General features: G+C 45.8%; 1 protein-coding gene across 13 annotated transcripts in view; it reads right to left on the minus strand.

Annotated features, from left to right (window-relative positions):
* Positions 1 to 21,564, minus strand: part of BMAL1 (basic helix-loop-helix ARNT like 1) — a 106,932-nt gene extending 85,368 nt beyond the window's left edge. For 10 of the 13 annotated variants that reach the window (XM_019456377.2, XM_053899967.1, XM_019456376.2 and 7 more), the window contains exon 1: positions 13,928 to 14,029. The gene's annotated coding sequence lies outside the window, so the exon portion shown is untranslated. Of the gene's footprint in view, positions 1 to 13,927; positions 14,030 to 14,724; positions 14,936 to 21,453 lie in introns of those variants that run through there. The other 3 variants (XM_053899964.1, XM_053899966.1, XM_019456370.2) reach the window with 2 other exon arrangements.
* Positions 21,565 to 22,584: the final 1,020 nt, after the last annotated feature.

A 22,584-nucleotide genomic window follows, 5' to 3' on the forward strand; every position in this document is an offset into this window, starting at 1 on the left:
GTTAGTACAACTAACTAACTAATTCTGGCCCCTAGAATAAAAGAATGTGCTACTACCAGGTCTTGCCCTTAAAATGACTGCAGGTGTTCCCCCCTTAGCTTTTCCCTCAGGAGATGGTAAAAATGGAAGCTTCTGCCTTCAACCATCAAGTGGAAGCCACATGTTGAAGATAGAAGGCTTGGACCACTGGCTGCTAAGGACTAGTTTCAGCCATGGTCCATGGATCTCTTTAATACAGGAACTTGCTTGGTGTCCCAACTGAAAAGGCTTGAGCGAGACCAGTTTTACATTCTCCTAGTAAAGCCCCTTGCCACCAAATAAATACTTTTTTAAAAAATAATTTTCTTAAATGTTTATTTATTTTTGAGAGCCCTGTGGGGGAGGGACAGAGAGAGGTGGAGACACAGAATCCGAAGCAGGCTTCAGGCTCCAAATTGTCAGCACAGAGCCTGACGCAGGGCTTGAACCTATGAACCATGAGATCATGGTTCATAGATCTCAGAGAACCATGAGATCATGAACTGAACCAAGTCAGACGCTCAACCAACTGAGCCACCCAGGTGCCCCACCAATTAAATACTTTAAAGGGGAGGTTCAAACCTATATAGGAAAACGTTCCATTCAGGTTTGTTTCATGGAAAGCTTCTAAAAAATGAAATTAGCAGTACCTCACAGATGATTTATGTTCAGATCACAGGAAAAATTGAGAGGGCCCAGAGAAGTAAATCAGCCCCCTGCACTTATAGGAGGGGAGAGAGCTCTAGGTGACAAGAATGACCAGCTCTCTCTCCTAAAGCAGTTCACTCCATTCCTGGAAAAGGCACCAAGAGCTGAAATGATGTGAGCCAAGGCTAATTTCTCCATGAAAACAATGTGATAACAGGAGCTTGTGTTCCTAACCAAGAACTTGATGGTCAACTTTTAAAGGACATTACATAAATTCCATGTTTTATCATCTATTAAAGCCTTTGGACTTTTTTTAAAAATTTGTTTTAATGTTTATTTTTGAGAGCGAGAGAGAGAAGGAGACAGAGCACAAGTGGGGGAAGGGCAGAGAGAGAGGGAGACACAGAATCCGAAGCAGGCTCCAGACTCTGAGCCCAGAGCCAGACATGGGGCTCGAACTCATGAACCGTGAGATCACGATCTGAGCTGAAGTTGGACGCTTAACGGACTGAGCCACCCAGGTGCCCCAAAGCCTTTGGACTTTTAAAGCTAAGAGGGCTGTTGGTCCAACAATATACTGCAAAGCTATATGTATGTCCTATGCCATACAAAGTAGGTGCAAACCAATTGCCCAACACAACAACCATACATGACTTTTTATTTATTCTGATTCTCTAACAGTGTGTAGCACAAAATACTTCACCTTAATAATCCCTGCTGACTTCTCAATACAGTAAATCAGATCACTTAACATTTTCAACAGACAAAGCGAAAAGAAACTGGGGAACAGAGTAAGAGTTAAAGTCAGAAAAGCAGTGTGTAAGCCCTGGCGGTGCTACTGACTTAGCTTTGGGACCCCAGGCAGTCGCTTAAACTCCCCAAGTATTTCACAGCCAGCAAAACAAGTCTTTCTAAACACCTCTCCTCATGGCGCTGTGGTGAAGACTAAACAAGACAATGCATGCAAAAGTTACTTTGTAAATCACACATGGAGGTAAATAGTATCATCAGGATCTTGACATTTGCAAAGGCTCTTGTGGGGAGATTTTGACAAGCATGGTAATGAACACTGAGCAGAGTATAAGCTACACTTTTTGAAAAACTGACCCAGAGCAATCCCTTTCACTGTCTTATTTTTCTTTCCTTAAAATTCCCACATGCATTAGCCAGCAAGAGTTAGTCAATCTGCTACATTCAGTGTTGGCATCATTTTGCTCATGAGCTTTAAGCAGCCAGTGAGAGCTGCTCGATGTCAGCCACGGGCTACCAAGAAAAGCGAGCCACAGTGAGCTGAGGCCACTGGGTGACATGTCATTTATCAACCAAAAATGCCTTCCGGAGATCCACCGTGCTGTCAGAAACCTCAAAACCAGGGGCAGGAAGCATGTGGGGTGCCAGGAAAAGGAAGAAAGAAGGTAACAGTTGAGATTTCAGGCTCTGGAGACTGTCCTGGGTCTGAATCATGGCTTTCCCACCCACTGTGTGTTATCTGAAGCATCTCTGGGTCTCGGTCTCCCTAATTAGAAAGTGAGATTGCCAGTGTCCACCCCACAGGGCTACTGTATTAAGTGGGAAAAGGCATATAAGCACTTTGCACAGTTCTTGGCATATGGCAAATACTCAAAGGTTAGATATTGCTATGAATCATCATCATCATCATCATCATCATCATCATCATCATCCATGCAAAACTAAGAAAAATTAAGATGTGGCACATCTCCAGTCAAGACTTTGCTACGGGCTTTGTAATCAGGTTTTACCTGGACAGCATGCTGGCTCACCCATTAGCTCCTAGGCTAATCAAGGTTCTTCTGGATTTCTGCCTCATGCCCCAGGATAGGTGAAACATCCAAGCATACCCAACTGGCCAGTTAGCTAGATCCTGGCACTTTGTTTTCTGGCTCACACCTGCTCATCATTATCCTGAGAGGTGTGTCCAGAGAAGAGATTAACGTGAATATCTGTGCCTAACCTTCCAGTCATGCCCAGGCTGTGGCTCCCCATTTCTAGGGTGAAATACATTGTCACCTTTAAAATATGGTCATACCCAGCAAAGTGAGGCCCGTCAGCACCCATCTGGTGGACAGCGCCTCATCCCCAAACAAGCCCTGGGGGCGGAAACTTCCTTCAGCTCCTCCAGACTATCCCTGCAAGGCCAGTACACCTTCACTATTAAAACTACGATGGCTGCCCCCCTTCAACCAGGGAGCAACGTTGCAGCTTTCAAACCCCTTATTCTTTCCTTATCTCACTCCAGCATCAGAACCACACTGTAAGGGGCTGGATGAGAATTGTTACACCTGTGCCACTGATAAGGAATCAGCCACAGTTTGAGACATTTAGGTAATTTGACTTAGGCTATCTGGTGCTTAAGTAGCAGAAGCAGCCTAGAATGCAAGTTATCTTGTTCCTAATCTGGTGCTCTTTCCAGAAAATGTGGGTATTTGTTTTTTAAACATTCAACTTCCATAATGGTGCTTTGCTTCTGGAGAATTCATTAAGCAAGGCATTTCGGTCACAGTACAGTGCAGATTCACATACTTGAAAGGCACTCACAGGCAGATGTTGCCTGCACTCTAAAGATCTAAAGGGTGACAGAAAACAGCCATGCCGATTAACATAATTGACAATTCCCAGCTCTGGCTCCCTCCAACTCCTGTCTGGATTCAGCTAGCAGCCTCCTATCAGGTCTCTGCTGCAGCTAGTCCTTCTTTGTTTTCTTCAGTCCAACAGAAACGCTCACACTGGACTAATGCTCTAGGGATAATCATTTCACATCACTGAAATGGTAATCATAATCACAGTGGAAACAACTTCAGTGATTCTCCTTCCACTGCTTAGCAGTCTCTACCTCACCAGGTAAACTTTAACTTGTCACTTAACCTGCAGTTTCTTCATCTACAATATGAAGGAGTGGGCTAAATAGAGCCTTGTTCACTTTCAGCTCATGACTCTAACACCCCAACTAAATCCAAATCCTGCAGGTGGAGGACATTGGGAGACAGCAGAGTCCAATGGTCAAGAGCTTCCATGACTTGGTTTTTAAGCTTGGACCCTCTACCTTAGGGAGGTCTCTGGATCACTCTGTGCTTCAAGTTCGTCCTCTCTACAGTGATGCTAACGATAGTTCCACTACGTGGGGTTTTGTGGGCATTAAATCCGATAATACACGTGAGGTGCTAAGGACATCATAAGAACTCTGTATATATTACCAATTGGTATCATCTGAAATGGCATGCATCATGTTTAGGCACTGACTAATTTTCCAAACTTAAATTCCCACCACTATTTGAGAACTCTCCATTCTAGGCAAGTCTCTATGCAGGTTGGTCATTCCTACCTCTGCGCTTTTAATGGTGCTATGTCCCCCCACTCCATCCACTCCCTGGTCTGTGAATCTAAATCCTACCCATCCTTAAAGGTCTGGATTAAACCTGCTCATTTCTAAGAGGCCTCCTCCCTACCATAACAACTCACAAAAATCCCTCTGGTCTCTGAATTCCTGTAGTACTTATTGGTAGTCTAGACTACTTTATTGGCATTATACATGGCCTTGGATTATTTTTTACCAACAGATTAAACTGAAGGCTCCTTGGGTACAACAACTTTCTTCTCTTTTGTTTTTTTTGTTTTTTTTTGTTTTTTTAAGATTTTATTTTTTAAGTAATCTCTATACCCAACATGGGGCTCCAACCTACAACCCCGAGATCAAGAGTTGCCTGCTCTACCAACTGAGCCAGCCAGGTATCCCTACAACAACTCTTTCTGCTCTTCCTCTAGGTGTAGCCTGGGTGCCGGGTATAATGGCCCTTCAGACATATGTTGACTGAATAAATAAACGTGTAGTACTATGCCCAAAGAAATACACAGTACATTTTCTTTTAGTTGATATGGTTCGGCTATTGATTTGTTGTACTTTGAGGCCAATTAAAGATAACACAAAGATGAACATCAGCCAGGCAGGGACAACCATGGCCAGTTAAGTCCTGATCATCAATAAAAGATACTGATATCTGGCCAACCTGAAGAACAAGAAAAACACAGATGTCAAAAGGAAATGGTAATCTACATTCCAAAGTACCTTGCAAGACCAAGCTCATGAGCCTACACAGTTAGAGAGGAAAAGAAAGTTGAGGTTTTCTCAGGCTGAATTCATTCATTCAGTATTTATTGAGTGACTACTCTGTGCAGACACTGTCTTAGCTGCTGGGGTTACAGCAGAGAACAAAACAGACAAAAATTCCTACTCATATTCTAGCATGTGAGGAGGAACACAAGGTATAATGCCACCTTCCAACTCCAAAGTGAAATCCAGCAACAACTTCTTGCCCCAACTCCTTGCTGTGCCATCAAGTAAGGAAAAGAGAAAAAACAATCAAGCATCATTCACAGCTGATCAAACAGAGGCCTTGCTAGAAGTGCTGTTTCTGTCCTGATGAGGCTTCCCTCACTTGAATCCGGTGGGGAACTCTGCGACAAAGCACTCTGCACCCTAAGCCATCTGAATGCTAACTCCCTAACACCCTATGTCCCAATTGAGCTCTGCAACTAGCAAAGCTAGTCGTTTACACAGCAAACTTCTCAAATGGCAAATGTGGTTCATGATGCCAAAAAGAAACTCAGAGAGGGGGAAAGGAGGAAGGGAAGGGTGGTCGTCAGTTAAAGGATCAGGTAGCTTTCTCTACTGCAAAACCCTGAGGCTCTTTTCTCCTTTGGAGCAGAAACCTCTTCCATCGTCTAAAGCCTTAAAAAAAAATTTTTTTTTTTCCTCCAGCAGGATACTGAAAATAGCTTTGCATTTAACATTTAAAATTGTTTTTGATCCCACACTCTTTCAGCTCTGCTCTCTCCTGCAAATTCGTTCCATTCCCTAAGGGCACTTATAAGTATAATTCATAAGAAACAAACCATAGTCACCATTTTTATCCCTAAGAGTTAAAAAGAAAAACCAGTTTACATAATTATATGGAAGATAAGTTGGCCAAGAACACAGAAATCTTATCTGGACCAAAAGTTCTAGGACAAAATTTCTTTCCACTCATTAAGAAAGACAGCAGATCAAAATCAAGGTTCAGACGGAACGTCTAACTGCGGAGCACCATACACAGAACTCCTTGAGCTCCTCGTGTCATTTGAGTACATCTACTTCAAGAAGAAACTAGAGGTAGTCATTTGAGGTAGGTTTGAACGATGAAATACATGTATGTTTTCCCACTGTGGTGAGAAAACAGAGTTTTATATCCAAGAAGGACCTGAGACATCAAAGTTCAGCGAGGGCGGTTCGCTCAAAGTTACTCAGCAAGTCAGGGACTGGGCTAAGACTGGGCCCCGGGCTCTCCCAGCCCCCCCAGTGCAGGGCATTCCCTACTCTGCCCGCCACTGTCTCCTTTATAACACAAGGAGCTAAATCTTAAAGGCACAAAGGCAAGAATTCCTTTTATAAAACTTTTTGGCAGACAGGAAAAATAGGAGGTGTGACCGAGGTAAATGAGTCCCATTAAGGCTCATAGTAACTGACCTATAACGCCATCTAGATGCGGGGGTCTGGCTGCAGAAGGCTCCATTAATGCTGATGATACTTCAGCACTAAACAGTATGGTTTCAGCTACAGTCAGCATGAAATGACTTTTGCGGGCTCGCCGGGGAACGAAACCACCATTTAGTTCATCTTTTTCTCTACAGAAAAACTTATCCCATGTTTCAACTGCCTTACAAATGAACTGTGGAACAGAGCTGGTTTTAAGATAGCTGTGCATGTAAAACAGAATTCTGAGGTCTGAAGTTCTGCACTAAACACAATTAAAACTTCCATAGTTGGTGATACATGCTAGGTGTACATTGATGAGAAAACCCTTCAAGCTGTGAACTTGCTTGTGTGCCATATAAAGTTTTATTAAAAGCCTACTGTGCAGAGTAGAGTCAACTGCTATTTATACAATTTACAAATGCTCCAATTCTGTATGCAAGTATTTACAGGGACTTTCTGGCACTGGGTGAAGGTTACAAGGAGGATAAAACATCTGTACACAAGTGTAACTCATAATCCGGTTACAATGGCCTTTACTTTCCTCAAAAACAAGATACTTCCAACCTCAGGGCCTTGTTTCCGCATCCTGGGACACCTTTCCCCAGAGCTTCCTGCAACCAAGCTCAAATGTCACCTCTCCAGAAAGGCCACCCCAGAGGACCTGGCTAAAGCAACCTCCTTCCCATCATCGCTATTGTTTTACTCTATGTGATTGCTTTCCTGGCATCTATCACGACCAGGAGCTAACGTCTTCAATTGTTTATCTGTCTCTTGCTGGGACTCTGTTTTGTTCACTGCTGTATCCCCGGTGCCTGTAACACTGCTGTGCACACGGTAGGCCTCCAACACACGACACTGAAGGAGTAAATGAGTACAGTTGGAGAATGGGAAGTGAGGACAAGATATTTATTCATGGAACAATTAAAAAATGAGAGAACTGGCCATCCTGATTAGATACAATGTGATAATTTGCTAATTATGAAGTACCACTGCTTCTGAATGAATGGCTGGCAATCAAAAGTAAAAAAGAGAGAGCGCGTGTGTGTGTGTGTGTGTGTGTGTGTGTGTGTGTGTGTAAAGGGGGCAAATGTCACCAGAGGAGGCTTCACAAAGAAGTGAGATTCAAGGCAGGCTAAGAGGTCAGGCCACCGAGGTCAAGGGGGAGACATGAGCAAGACAGACAGCAGGGAAGAGTATGGCATGGAGTAGCCCAGGTAGGGCAGAGACAAGCAGAACTGAACCTCGGGCACCCGGCCCATTCTGGGAATGGGGCTTGGGGTGGAGGAGCTGGGCTGGCGAGGGGGACCAGGGCCGGACCTTGGGGAGCCTGGAGCCCTGGACACGCGGGTGTCAACCACGTGCCACTGCAAACAGGGCTGTTTTGGAAGGCAAAGATGACCACACTGTGTGGGAAGAATTGAAGGAAGTAGAGGCTAGAACAGGAAACCGGTTAGAAGATGGCCTCGGTGGTCCGAGCGTCAGGGGCAAAAAGAGCTTCTTCCCTCTGCTTAGATGTAAGAAAAACACAAGTGAGCAAGATGTCAAGGAATTCTGTCCCCCTGGAAAAGACGATTGCCAGAGTATTTCACGGTAGCATTCCATGGCAGATTCAGGTCAACTTCCCATACATCCTACACTTGGAGCACTCGAGGAGGATAACGGAGGTTCAAAACAATAGCTCTGAGGGCAGAGCATGTCTTTCCAGGCCTTCCAGCTCCAAGATTAATGACATTCAGTAAAGCCTGTGTTTATTATCTTTTTATTCTTTGGGGAAAAAAGTGGTATCTAATTCCACTGTGCAGTATATATATTTGAACATTATATAACACATTTTTATGTAACAGGTTCTTGACATAAGACAATGTTTCCCTTACTATCTAAATGTATTCGGGAAACAACTGACATTAAAAATATATATATACACCAAGGCTGTGGGTGCCTGTCTTTGGGTTAAGAAGCTGGGGAGAGGAGGAAGAAGGTGAGAGACTCTTGAAAAGGGCTCCTTTGCATTTCCTCTGCAGATGGCTACCGGGGGAGGCAGGGGTACTGGGCTCTGTTCAGAGGTCCATCTCACACCTGGAACCATCCCGGAGGGGCTGGCTGAGCCACACGGGGCCCATGTCAGAGCAGTGCCGCAGAAAGGCACGAGGAAGCAAGAGACAGAAATGCACAACAGGATGTGAAGAGAATGCTCACAAGCCCTTGTAACTGCTGCCAGGGTGAGACCCAACCGTGCGTGGCATCCCCCGCAGAGGACTTCAGTCCTGCTGGAGAGCAGGTGCACAACCACATCTGTCGGCTGTAACACGGGTTGCCAACCACTACGGGCCTCCTGGCCTGCTGGCACGGTGCGGGGCACTGCGTACACAGGATTCAATGTGGGGGCTCCCCCCCGCAGGCCCCGACTCCAGGGGCTAGAGGGCCGACTCCGGAGTCCTCTGGGCACGAGTCCTGTCCCGCCCCATACCAGCCGAGTGACCCTGGGCAGTTTCCAAAACCACTGCACTTGTAAAATAAGGATAATCACTGGACCTACCTCATGGGGTTGTAAGGAAGATTAAACAAGTTCATAAACATAAGGTGACTAACATCTTTGCTGGCACATAGTGTTCAATAAATGCTAGCCGCTATTACCATCATTATTACTATTTCTGTTTTGCAAATGAGGTAAGTCAGCCTCAAAGAAGCTAACTAATTTGCCCAGGCCACACATTTCAAATGGTAGTTGAAGGCATAAATACATGTAAATGTTTTACTCAGTATACGTACAAAATCCAATGGGTAGAGTATTAACCAGAATATGAAATCAAGACCTCCATTCCCCCTTCTTTAACCAGACTGGATGAACATGAGTTTATACTATTTAAAAGGACAGCATGTGCTAATGTAAAAATCATTTCTCATCATATGCCAGCACTCAACGTTCCCCTAAAGCAAAGATGACTAAAGCGTATCCAATCTTATCTTCCCTACCACGAAAGTCCCCACCTCAAACCCCCCTTCCCTGTAAACCCGCCTACTCATGGCCATGACCACTGGTGCCCCTGGTGCATCCCATCCCCTTTCCTCCTCCTCAAGATCATCAATTGAGATCGGGCAAACACATCCTGAAGGCTCCCTGTGCCTGTGATTTTGGGAAACCAAGATGAACTCCCCCAAACTGCTTAGCCTGAGCAAGCAAGACACATATTCCCAGAGACGGCCCAACACAACACAGATGCGGCAGTACCTAAGAATCCGAGCTAGATCAAGAGCTGGAGGGTACTGCTACCAGGTGTGGGGAGGAAGAAAAACAAAATGAATAGCTCCATAGCTCCTATAGGACCAAGCAATTGAGCCGGGTCTTAGAGAAGAGTAAGATTTGGACATCAGTTGGAGCACGGGAAGAGCCAAGGGCCGGTCCAGGGAAAGGACAGCCCTTCAGTTTGACCAGACAGTCCTGTGCACACAGACAGGCAGGCTGGATATGGAAAGGCGAGAGGGACCAGAAGCACCAAGAGCTAACATTCACTGAATGCTTACTATGCGCCATGAATAGCTTCACGTATTTTTCATAGTTTTAACTCATTCAATGTACACCACAACTCCTTGAGGTAAGGACTCTGGAGATCCTGGTCTTATCACTGAGGACATCAAGACACAGTGAGCACAGCAACTTGACCAGATCATAAAGCTGGTAAGGAACAGTTAGGATATGACACTCCAAAGTCTGCACCTTTAACCGCTCAAACAAACTGCCCCTCAGGACAGCTTGGCTGTGAAGGGGTATAGGCAACAGTGTGTCAGGAGGATGAAAGGAGACAGTGCTTGCAAGCAGTTTGCAACCTCTAACTCCAAGGTCACAGATGCCGGCTCCAGGCTACTGTTAATGTGTACAGTGAACTTGCTAGCCACCGAAGCAGAAGAGACAGATCAGGACTGAAAGTGGGACCCTGGGTGAGTGGAACAGTGTGAAGCGCAGGGCCAAGACAAAAACGTACCTTTAGGGTATGCAGCAAGAGAACCAAGAAAGCATCATGGCAAGGCAGAAGAAGGAGGGGATTTCAAGAAGGGAGGAAAAGACAGGGTTACAGCTGCAAAGGGGCCCAGAACGACCATTCTGCACTAAGAACGGGTCCCTGGAATTCAAGACTTAAAGACTTTGGAGATCTTTGAGAAGAACTATAGAGAAGGCTGAAAGGAGCCAGAGGGTGGGAGCTAAGGGCAGAGCAGATGAGAGAGAATGAGGTGAATGTGCACAGCCCCTGTGAGAGGTTGCTGGGCAGGGAGGGGAGAGATAGACACACAGGTTCAGGGGTACCATGTACAGACCAGTGAAAGCCGCCTGCTGCACAGCAGGCCCGCAGAAGGGCTGTTTCTTCTCCTTCTATCCTTCCTCTCCTAAACTGAGAGGAAGGCTTTTCTGGGGTTGATGAGGAGGCTGAGGACAAACAGCATGAAAAGCTATTCAGCGGGCAGGACCCTGGCAGCGGTGGGAGGGAGTGGCAGCAGGCACTGAGGGAGGGCTTCCTGTGTGCCAGGCATTTTACACGCATCATCTCCCTTGATCCTCACACGGACTCCATGAAGCTGGCACTGTCACTACACCGCAGAGGAGGAGCCTGTGGTCAGAGGGGTCAAGCACTCATCTGATCCAAACCCCAGTCCCAGGTCCTGCCGCCAGAGTCAAGGCTCCCACCCAAAATGAAGGTCTGAGAAAAAGAAAGAGGGGAGATCCACTTACTTTTTCTGATCTGGAAAGAGAAGAGAAGCCACGGAGGAAAGAGACAGGATGCTTTGAACAGGAAGGAAGAGATGCTGAGGGGGCTCAAGTCAGAGCAGGTCTTGTTTCCAGAGAGAAAGAAGGGAAAAGCCAGGGTGGGTGTTTGGGGTTAAGTCTGGGTGTTGGGACAAAGTAGCAACGAGGAGAGAAAAGACCCGAGAAGGGCAGCATGTGGGTGTTTCTGGACTCCTCACCACCCTCAAGGTCTAGAAAGAATTTTTTTTTTTACCTCCCTGCAAGTATCTACCATGATGCTGACTAAAATCACTCCATAACTATAACATCGTAAGGGGCAGAAACTGTTTCCTTAATACTGACTTTCTCCCACCACCCTCAGAGCTGATGTTGCAATCACAAACAGAAGAAATCTCATGGAAGGAAGGCAACTCTTCCACCAAAGAGACATATTAAATATTTAGTTTTCACAGATTCTCAGGCAGTTTTGTTAACACAGCCAAGTCTTTCTACAGTGCTTGTTCATTGTTTAGTATATAAATTGCACAGAGATTGTCGGTATTGAGGGCTAAATCTGAAAACACGACCACTTCCTTTTCTTCTCTGTGGCATGCAGAACCTCTTCTGCGAGAGGCAGACAAACTCCTGAGTAATCATCATTTTATAAATCATTCTAAATGGATTCGTTCAAACCCCATCTGTTGTTCTGTTGAAGTTTCCTATGAAAATAGGACTTCAGCTCAGATGTTCTGGAGGCTTGAGCAGGTAAATACCAACCTGAACTCAAATGTATTAAAACTTTAGATGCAGAGAACTGTAGCGCAGAAGGAACCTTTGAGATCACGTACTTCAACAGCCTGACTTTCCATCTGAGACAAACAGAACCCAGAGAGGTTCAATGACTTGCCTGAAGCGGCACAGCCATGAAAACCCAAGTCTGGGCAAGGACCAGCATGTTCTAACTCTCAGCTAGTGCTTTTTACCCCACCTGTTCCTTTCTCTCGCCCTCTTTTTAAACTGTAGGGGTTAAAATAAGGCACAAATTTAACTACAGTTTTAAATAATAATAATAATAATAATTATTATTATTATTATTATTATTATTCACTGGCTACAACAACCATCGAAACCAAAAAAACCTCCACAGATCCGGGTTCAGATGACACAGGCAATTTCAAAGCCTTTTCTAAACAGCATTCAACGAACTGTTTTCAAGTGAACTCAGTAACAGATCATGGACCGAAAGATTCAATTTTGTGTTTTAAAAAATATTTTGGAGTTTCATTGATATGGAAATTTAATTTGACAGCAGTGATTTTTTTTTTTTACTTGCAAGCTCGAAGAGCATGAGATTATTCAAAACTGCTCAAGAGCAGCAATGATTATTTTAAGCTCATGATTCAACCAGTACATTAATTAAAAACTCCACCAACCCAAATTGACAGATCCTGATATCAATGGGACCAGAAGAATTAAAATAATAGTTGTCATATAAAAATAGATGAAGGGGAGAACAGCAGCAGATGTCAGAAGGACAAGCAAGCCTTGTGTGAAATGAGATGCATCTAATGGGCAGCTTTTGTGGATTTTTTTTTTTTTTAACGGAGATCCTGGAAATACAGGTACAGCCAGGAAATGCTTCTGCACAAATACCGAATCTTATTTCTGGAAGCTGGGTGAGAAAACTTGGCTAATAATTGCATGCTGAGGAGTAGCTTCGTAAGCAGGGAGAAGAGACTAGCAAGCGCCAAAGTGCCCAAACAACGCTTTGGACCGGGAAGGGGCCAAGGGGCCGAAGCGGAGGAGGGAAAGGGGGCTAGGGAATGTGGGGTGAGGGGTGTCAGCCTGCTCCCTCATCGGCCAGCACTGCCAGGGACAACCGACGCCGATGTTCAGGACAACCCTTCCTTCCCCTGCGCCTGCCCTCCGACACCCGCCTGCCGTCCGGAGCAGGCTTTTGTGACCCCTCGGGGTCACCGACTGAAGCCCGACAAGGTCGGCGTTAATTTCTACTCTTCCACTTCTACCTCAGAGCCAACGAGAGCTCTCGTGGCTGTCAACGCTCAGCAATCGCGAATGGGAACCTTTCTTCCCTGACATCTGTCAAACTCGGTGCAAGAGCCAGCCTCGCAGCGCTCTCCGCGGGGCTCCCGGGCTTCCAGGGCGGGTGGCGGGCCCACACCTGGACGCCGCGGGACGTCCCCGTGCCGTCGGGCACCTGCTCAGAGACCACGGGGGATCCTCCCAGGGCCGCCGAGGACCCAGACGGCGCAGGCCGGACGAAAGTTCGCAAGCTGGGGTCTGCCCCATCTTGGGGCCCGGATTCCCGGGTGCAGCGCCAGGCCCCGCGACTGGGCCGAAGGGGCGAGCAGGCTCGGACTCCCCAAGCCCGACGGAGACGCCCTCCCCACCCCCTCCCAGCTCCGCTGGCTCCCGAAAGGGAAGTGGAGGAGATGGGGAGGAAGGGCAGAAGAGGCACTGCTTGCCCAACGCCCTTGGGGTGCAGCCGTCAAGAATGGTCCTCTCGAGGGCTCCCACCCCTCCCCCCCAGCTCCCAGGGATACATTCTAGGACTCGCCCAGAGCCGGATCATTGCTCCCAAAGGGCGGAGCTGTCCCTTTAAGAGGCAGCTGGCTGCTTCCTCCCTCCTCTCCCCACCCCTCAGGTAGCGATGCCCCCTGAGAGGAGGTAGGTACTCCCGCGGACACTTTCCCGGTCCCTTTAAGGGCGCCTGCGGCACCTCTGCCCGCCCAACCCTGCAGTGCCAGCCCCCGCGAGAGAGGATGGGGGCGGCCGGGCGCGGCGCCTTTAAGGGGCGCAGCCTCCCCGCGGCTGGGGTGGGGGCAGGGAGCGGGCACGGGCCCTTTAAGGCCGGCAGCGGGCACGTCGGGCAGGGTTCCCCGGCGGCCGGGCTGCGCCCGGGGCGGCGGCGGGGGCGCCGCGCCTGCCAGGGTGCTAACGGCCCCCGACGGGGTGCTCGGGGCCGCGCCGCCGGCCGCGGCCGGCCCGACACTCACCGTGGCTCGCGGGAGCGCCCGCGTCCGCGCCCCCACTCGGATCCCGCGGCGGCGGCGGCGGTGAGTCCGGCGCGGGTAAACAGGCACCTCCGTCCCTGACCTACTTTCTGCCTTCCCTAAATGTCGCACCACTAACCTACTTTCCGACCAATCCGCTCCCCGCCGGCCCAGGCCCGGCCCCCCGCCCACCAATCGCTGTGCCCAACCCCCCTTCCCCGCCCACCAATGGAGGAGCCGCGGAGCCCGGATACCTGCCTCTTTCCACCAGCCAATCCGAGCGCCCGAAGGGAGCCGGTCTCGGCGGTCGCGCCCGACCAATCCGCGCGCCGCTCGGCGGCCCGCTGGCCAGTTGTGTGGCGGCTAGAGAGGCCTCTGACCAATGGCGGGGCGGTGGGGGCTGGTTTACCTGCTACTTTCCCGCCACCAATCGCTTGGCGCACAGAAGCACACGCCCCGAGGAGCAGACCAATCCGCGCGCTTTCCCTGGATTTCCTCGCCCCTGCCCTTTCCCTTCCCTTTAGGTCTCCTGCTCGCGGTGGCCACTGCGGGTGCAGACGCCGCACTGCTTGCGGTCGCCTGGGCTGTCCCTCTTCTGTAGGACCCTGGCTTGCTTCTGGCTCAGCGGTTTCACCCCTCCTCCTTCTCTTCTTCCCTCGGACACCCGGACGAAATGCAGCGTTTCCTCACTCGCCTCCCTGCGACTCCATCTAGGAAACCAATTTTAGGAACGCAGAGTGCCAGACCCTTCCTAAAACACCCTGGCTTGCCAAAGTCCAAACGGGAGAACGAATACTTACTATTTCTAGGAGGCTTTCCCATCCAAGCTTCTTAGGTTCCTTTCGTTCGTCCTGACCTCCAAGTGTCCCGTTGGAGCTGTCATTCTCGTTGTTCAAAAGAGAAAACTCAAGCCCGCGGCGGTTCCATTGCATTTCCTTCCCGCTGCCGGGTTTTGACCACCTACTGTGTGGCAGACACCGTCCCGGCGGCCGCCGTCTCCACCGCGAAAAGCTGTCGAGGGAGTGGGACAGAAGGAAACAAATCAATATTTCATAATAAAACACAACTTAGGTACTGAGATGACAGCGAATCTGTCTTACTTTTGCATCTCAAGCACTCAGCAGAGGGCCTTTAAGCACAAAGATCTCTCAACCCTTCTGCTTGTTAAACTCCCCGAATGCAAGGGTGGTGTTTTGTTTTTTTTTCTTATACTCACCCGCCTCCTTTGAGCACCTAATGGGAGTGAGGTAGAGGGATGGGGGCAGGGGCCTGACATCTAGCAAGTGATTGACAAATGTTGTTAACTGGATACACGAACAAATGGGATTAAATCACTTCAGCCAGTTCTATGACCCAGACTAGCCCCTACGACTCTAGAATTGTAGCCTCTTTCCTTGAACACAAACATTGCATTTTAATCATCGTAAAATCCTTGCTGTCTCCAGCTCATTGCCAGGCACAGAGTGGTTGTCCAATATGCACTTATGGCCTGAATATCAACTGTTCTCAAGGTCAACTAACTTCATTGGTAGCTTACTATTTTTTTCTAAATTTATATGCAGGTGGAATCTTACTGCTGTTTACTTTGTCCCTGCCCTGATTTCATAAGGAAACCACTTTATGTAAGTGGCGTTTTAGTAATGCACTTCCCAAGATATTGTGGACAAGATAAAGAAATATAGGCCTGGATTCTAGTGTAATTAATTGGGTGAATAACTGGCTTAAGCAACCATAACCTAAAGATGCTGATAAATGAATTTGTGTCAACCTGAAAAAAGAATAGAGTGGATCAATATTTGTGCAGCATCAATCATGTGATAAATGCATTCCCTGCATCTTCTCCCTTAGTCCTCACAACCCCATTTTACAGATGAGGAGACTGAAACTCCAAGTTTAACCGGCTAGTCCAATGTCATGCAGTAGATGGCAGATTCCCAATTCAAACCAGGTTTATTTGACTTCAGAACCTTCACACCATACCAGTTGCCATCAGAATGGCAGAAGGCTCTCTCCAGGGCCCAGACTTCAAAACTTCCATCAGTGCTTTGAATGAAAACCCAGAGGATTTGCATCACATTTCTGAATGATACCAAACCAGGAGGGGAAGAGATGCCATTACATACATAAGCTGAATGCAGTGTTGGAGCAGTGGGCTAGCTCTTACAGGGATAAATGTGGGGGTCTCACCCTGGGAAACTAACTGCTGAAAGGCAAAGGTATCTTGACGGATGCATGTACAAGCAAGCCTAAATGGGCTTAGGTGACAGACAACTCAAATATGAGTCCTTAGTGAAATATGGCTGCCAAAATAAATGAATGCTGTCTTAGGCAGCATTGATAAAAGTCTGACGTGTAAAGCAAGTTGGGTGTTACAGTGCTGCCCAGTGTTGCTCATTACACAATGTCTCCAATTAGGGCTTGGCAAGAAAAGTATCTACATGCACAAGGAGAGGGACCAGGATATAAAAAGGCTGGGAATTATGTCACATGAGGAAAGATGAAAGGAAGCAGAAGGTTTTGCCCCCAGGGGTACAAGGTAACTATCTTCATGTATTTGAAGGGCTGTCAAAGAGAAGAGTATTAGACTCATTCTTCAGAGCCCTAAGGGGTGGAAGGAGGACCTGTGGGTAGAACCTCTCAAATGAACCAATATGAAGAGTTTTCTAACAACTAGAACCTCTTCTTCCTTGATAAGTTGAATTTCCTGTCACAGAAATTTCTAAATAAGAATTGGATGGCCAGGGGTAGGAGCGGTCCCAGGACAGGTCGTCCTTTTAGGACTCTGCCTCTCTAAGATGAAGTGCTTCTACCCTCATACCTTGGTTCTCCTCTTTAAAAGTTTGTCACCTTGACTTTTCCTACGCTCAGTGGCCAAGCTACTGTTTCTCCTCACATGAGCCTGTTCTTCCATAGGTAATTACACATTGTGTTTCTGTCTGTTGGCCATCCCAACCAACCTCCATCTTTCACTGGTACCTACTTCCCTTTTGTTTTGTCCCTCCTAGAATACTGGTTTTTAATTCTCTGGGCACTGTTAAGGTCAAAGTGTTGTCCTCATCTAAAATTCACTGGGCATGAACAGAATCACAGAGATACAAGGAAGGGGAAAGAGAGCTTTACTGAGCACCTACGGTGTATCAGATGCTTTAAATACATGATCTAATATGCTATTCTTTTTAACCTTGCCGATTGATATGCTCACTCTCCACACTTGCAAGGTGAATGCTTTTATCAAGCAGTGTAACCTCCTTTTACCCCAGTTTCCTCATCTGTAATATGGGGATAATCTAATATCGACTTCACAAGATCGCTGTGGAAGTTAAATGAGACAGTAGGAAGAAGGCCCTTAGCACAGTTCCTGGCACACAGTAAAGCTACAATACATACTAGGTTAGCAATTCTATGCAATAGGTATTTACTGCACCCACTTTACAGAGAAAGTCAGTGAGGATAAAAGAGTATAATCCACAGTAGTTCCCCAAACTCTGACCCGTGGTCAGGTCCATTGGAATTAACTGAAGAGTTGTGTTTAGTCTGTTCGTTTGGGTTTTTTGTTTGTTTGTTTTTTAAATATAGAGTCTCAAGTCCTAATTTGGAAGGATTCCGATTCAAAATCTTTGGTATCTGACAGGTAGTCCAATTTGGGAACTGCTAGTCTAATGGAATAAGTCCAGGCCCCAAAGTCAAACAGACCTGAAGTCAAATTTCAAGACTGCTGGACTGAATGGAGGAGCCAGTGACAGGACCGGGCAGTTGTATTCTCTTTGCAAGGAAGCTGGGAAGCTGGAAAGCAGAAAGTCAAGTAGCAATGTGTTCCTATAAATAATAGTAATTACAATAATATTTATTGCAGGTTTACAACGTGTCAAGCACTATTTCTAAGAGCTTTATATGCATCAACTCATTCAATTCTCACAACCCCCTACAAGGTAGATACTTTTAGTATTCCCATTTTACAGGTGGGAAAATAGAAGCACAGAGAAAGGTCTTAAGATCTCATGCGAATTAGGCAATCTGAACCCAGAACTCACACTCTTAACTACTTCAGGAAACCCCCTCTTCCTTTGGACAATTCCTTTGGAAAACAAAGAAACTTCATACTTTAGAGACACAGATTCAGGAGTCATCAACTTAAGGGTAATGAGTTGTTTGCGGTTTCAGGTAGAGAAAAGGAAATTACCCAGGACTATGTCTTAGGGCTAAGGGTGTCACCTCACATTTAGGGGATGCAAGAAATAGAAGCCTCTTCACCTAACTTAAGCCCAAAGGGGGAGGTTTATTGGGAGCAGACAAGAATATCTCATAGGAAGAAGTACAGCTAGCCACGCCCCCACCCCCACCCCCCACAAAGGACCAGAGCTGCGGCACCATTGGCACAGAGCACTTCCCATCTCCTCCTCTCTCTGAGGTCACATGTCCCCTGGACTTGCCTTCCCTCTGCTTATGTGCCTTATGATTCTCTTTCTCTGTAGCTCATCACCCTCCGCCCCATTTGTACCTGGCCCTTCATGAACGCTTTCAGCCACGGGGAGAGAAAGAGAACAGGAGAGGCTCAGACAGGTCGTTCTCAAAGCTGGGGGTATGGACTGAGCAAGATCCCCCAAAGGTGCTACTGAAGTGAAAGAAGAATGAGAACAGGAGAAAATACAGAGTAGGAACAACAAAAGAAGTGAGCAGTGAATAGCTGCGTTTGGGAGACTTCAGAAGAAAGTCTCAGCAGACAGGTTGAGAAGGTCACAGAAACTTACACGTGAGGCAAAGGTTTTGGTTGGAACACCAAAGAGACTGTTTCACTAACACTGCGTCTACAGCCACATCTGCCATAGGAAATTAGGGAAATCACAGACAGAAATGCGTGAAGGTGACATGGTGCCCAAGAGTACAGACAATTTTGTAAAGACGTTGGTTATTTAAGGGGAAATTAGAAAAAGAGTTGTGGCCATCTCTCAGCAGCCAACCCAACTGAAAGTGGTCTATGTTTATATGTGTGGGTACAATTTTATTTTTTTAACCAACATTGACTGTCTGGACACACAAAAATGGAACCTCTAAACATCGGGCATTAGTGGGCTTACCAGGATTTATACCTCTCTCAGCTGTTTTTGAAAAGACCTTCCTTGGCTCTTTTTTAAATGGGATGGTCATACCAGCCCAGAGCGGGAGAGTGTGTGCCCTAGACCGTGTAATTAGGCTTTAGGCTACATCTTGCTTGCAGACATGGCCAATATTCCAGAGACCTTGGCGTTCAAATGTCGAAGGGGCTTTTCCATTTGGCTGAGGGGTGTTTGCTAGAGGGAGCTAAAACACCAGTGACCACATCACTTCTCAACAGAACCCTGAAGAACAAATAGACACTGTCTTCAAAAAACTGGCATACTTTTTGCCCTGTTTTACTAGACTGAACAGCACTAAAATTCAATCTCTGGATAATATATACACATGTATGTTACATACATATTATTATATATTATATATGTGTGCATATATATATGTGTGTATGTGTGTGTATCTCCATTCAGGCTAGTAAAGCGAAGTGTTAAGTCATTTAAGAAACTCATTAACTAAAAAAAATTACAATATGCTTTTGAAAAAGAAAACAGGGGACTGATTGGGGGATGTGACCTAACATTAGCAAAGCATGCTATAAGAGTGTGGTAATTAAAATAGTCTAGTATTGGTTTAGAAACAGATCAAGAGATTAATGAAAAGGCATAGCATCTAGAAACAGACCAAAAAGACACAAAAATTGAGTATAATATAAAGGTGACTTTTAAATTATTGAGGAAAAACATGTGGAGTTTCCCACAAATGGTATTAAAACAACTAGCTAGCCATATGGAAACACATAAAGTTTGCTCTCTCCCTAAAATGTAACCCATCACTATTTAGGATTTAAATGTAAAGAGTGAAATCTATAAAAACATGGGAAGTAGGGCACCTGGGTGGCTCAGACGGGTATGCATCCAGCTCTTGATTTCAGCTCAAATGATGATCTCATGGTTCGTGGGTTTGAGCCCCAGCCTCTGTGCTGACAGAGTGGAGCCGACTTGGGATTCTCTTTCTCCCTCTCTCTCTGCCCCTCCCCTGCTTGAGTGTGTGCACATGCTCTCTCTCACAAAATAAATAAAAATTTTTAAAAAACCAGGGGAAGAAACTATGAATAAAATTTTTACAAACTTTAAAGATCTTTCTAAACATAACACAAAATCCAGGGACCATAAAAACAAAGGTGGATTACATAAACACACACACACACAGACACACACACACACACACACACACACACACACACACGCACACACACCATGAACAAAAGAACAACCAGCAAACAGGCCCACAACATATTATTAAGAATGCACCATACACATTCTAGTTAAAAGGTCAAAAGTTGGGTATGAGATGTAGGCAATGCTTCTAGGGACATTATTTAAACTTGTCATTCGTAACAGAAGAATTCCTCTATGAAGCATTACTCCTTGTAAAGTTGTCTGATTTCCTTGGCTCTCTCTCTTGGGTGTTTCTGGGTTTTTTGTTTTGTTTTTTGTTTGTTTGTTTGTTTGTTTTAATAAAAGCCAATAATCCCCAAGCACTACCCCAAGCAACAAAGCCTGTTTGATTCTCTTCAGCAATTCTGGGCCCTTTACTTCACTTGTGTAAAAACTACTGATTCAAAACCTACCTGAGGGAGACTTCCTACCTGAGGAAGACTCCCATCTTGTACAAGAATGTGTGTCCATCATAAGAAGGTTGCTGCTCAAATCCCTGCATTCTCATTGCAATAAAAAATAAAAAGACCCAAATATCCATGGTTTTTTTTTACAGGTTATAAAAACTAGTACATGTTTGTGACTTAAAAAATTTGGAAAACACATGAAGAAAGACACATGAAGAAGAAACTAAACATAATCTATCGTCTCATTAAGCGGATATAACTCCTATTAAAATATTGATGTGTTTTCTTGGCGAAGTTTTCTTTGTAATTATATTATATTGTGACCTTTTATCACACTGACTTTGTTTTTTATCATCCTGCTTTTTAAAACTGATCCGTCATGGGGCGCCTGGGTAGCTCAGTCGGTTGAGCATCCGACTTTGGCTCAGGTCATGATCTCGCAGTCTGTGAGTTCGAACCCCGGATCGGGCTCTGTGCTGACGGCTCGGAGCCTGGAGCCTGCTTTGGATTCTGTGTCTCCCTCTCTCTCTGTTCCTCCTCTACTCACACTCTGTCTCTCTCTCTTTCAAAAATAAAGATTTAAAAAATTAAAAAAAAAAAACTGATCCAGCATGAACATTCCTCCAGGCCATTCAGCTTTCTCCTATAACATGATGTCCTAATGGCGATGGCATATACCATTGCGTGGAGGAATCATACACCATTAGGCAAAACTCTTATTCCTAATTGTCCTTCATTATAAACAGTTTTGAGTATGGTATACGCTTATTAAATGGGCCCACAGCTTTCCTACCCTACATCATTATCATACCGGGTTTCAAGAAATCAATCAGCGTAGACGAGGAATAAAACTTACATATTTTTCCTTGACAGTTTTCGTGTTGTCTCCTCCCGCAACTGCTTCTTTCTCTCTCTGTATCATAAATCTTACGTTAGAGACACAAGAAAATTTATATGCCGTCCAATTAAAAACAAAACTGGAAATGACTATGGCTTGATAAGTGGTCTTTGGAAAATTTATTACCCCAATTCTGTGTTTCAAAGGGCACTCCAGCTATCTAAAGGATTGATTTGCAATAAAACTTACTGTAAATAAAGATATCCAAATCTTGAGCACAAATGGAGTCATTGAGTTTTGATTGTATTATTATTTTTGTCCCTTGTGCCATGTCATGTCTTTTATTCTCTACTGCTAAATAAATTCTTTGTGCATTTGTGCATCTGCCAGAGAGAAGCAAGGAAGTATAATCAACTGCTGTTTCTTCTTAGCCATTGGAACACTGGATAGGTGGCAAAGTTGAAAGTCATCAGCAAAACAAAGTTGTACAGTGACCCCTGTGCTTGTAAATCTCCCTCACTCTCAATGCCTTTGTCCACATTACACTGGCTCATACCTGCTTCTCTGCTTAAAGGTCACTTCCTCAGGGAAGCCTTCCCGGACCTCCCAGCCATAAAAGTACCCTGTATTTCCTCTCTCAAAGCACTATCGCACTTGTAATTTCTTGTCTTTCTATAGACTCTGGGAGGCAGATACCATCCTTTATGGTTCACTCAGCTCTCCTGTAGCTATCAAAGTGGCAGCACATTCACAAAAACAGATACTGTTTGGATAAGTGAATAAACAACAGTGAAGAGATGTAAAAGTGAGGTGTACATTTTCCAGGCATACACACATCTTCTTTCGTAGACAAATATAGGAATCACCCCCTCCAATCACCAGCCCACATCAAAGAAAACTTCCCAGACCACGCTTTCTAAAATAGCAGCCTCCTTCCAGTTATGGAAGGAAGAAGTCACAGGGAGGAAAGGTACAGCATAGGGAACATAGCCAACGATATTGTCATAGCGCTGTATGGTGACACATGGGTAGCCATGCTTGTGGTGAGCACAGCATAAGGTATAAACTTGTGAAATTACTACCTTGTACACCTGAAACTAACGTAACAAGGTATGTCAATGATACTTCCGTACAAAAATACATGAAAAA

Source organism: Panthera pardus, unplaced genomic scaffold (assembly GCF_024362965.1).
Source record: "Panthera pardus isolate Hobbes unplaced genomic scaffold, ASM2436296v1 HiC_scaffold_12, whole genome shotgun sequence".
NCBI lineage: Eukaryota > Metazoa > Chordata > Mammalia > Carnivora > Felidae > Panthera > Panthera pardus.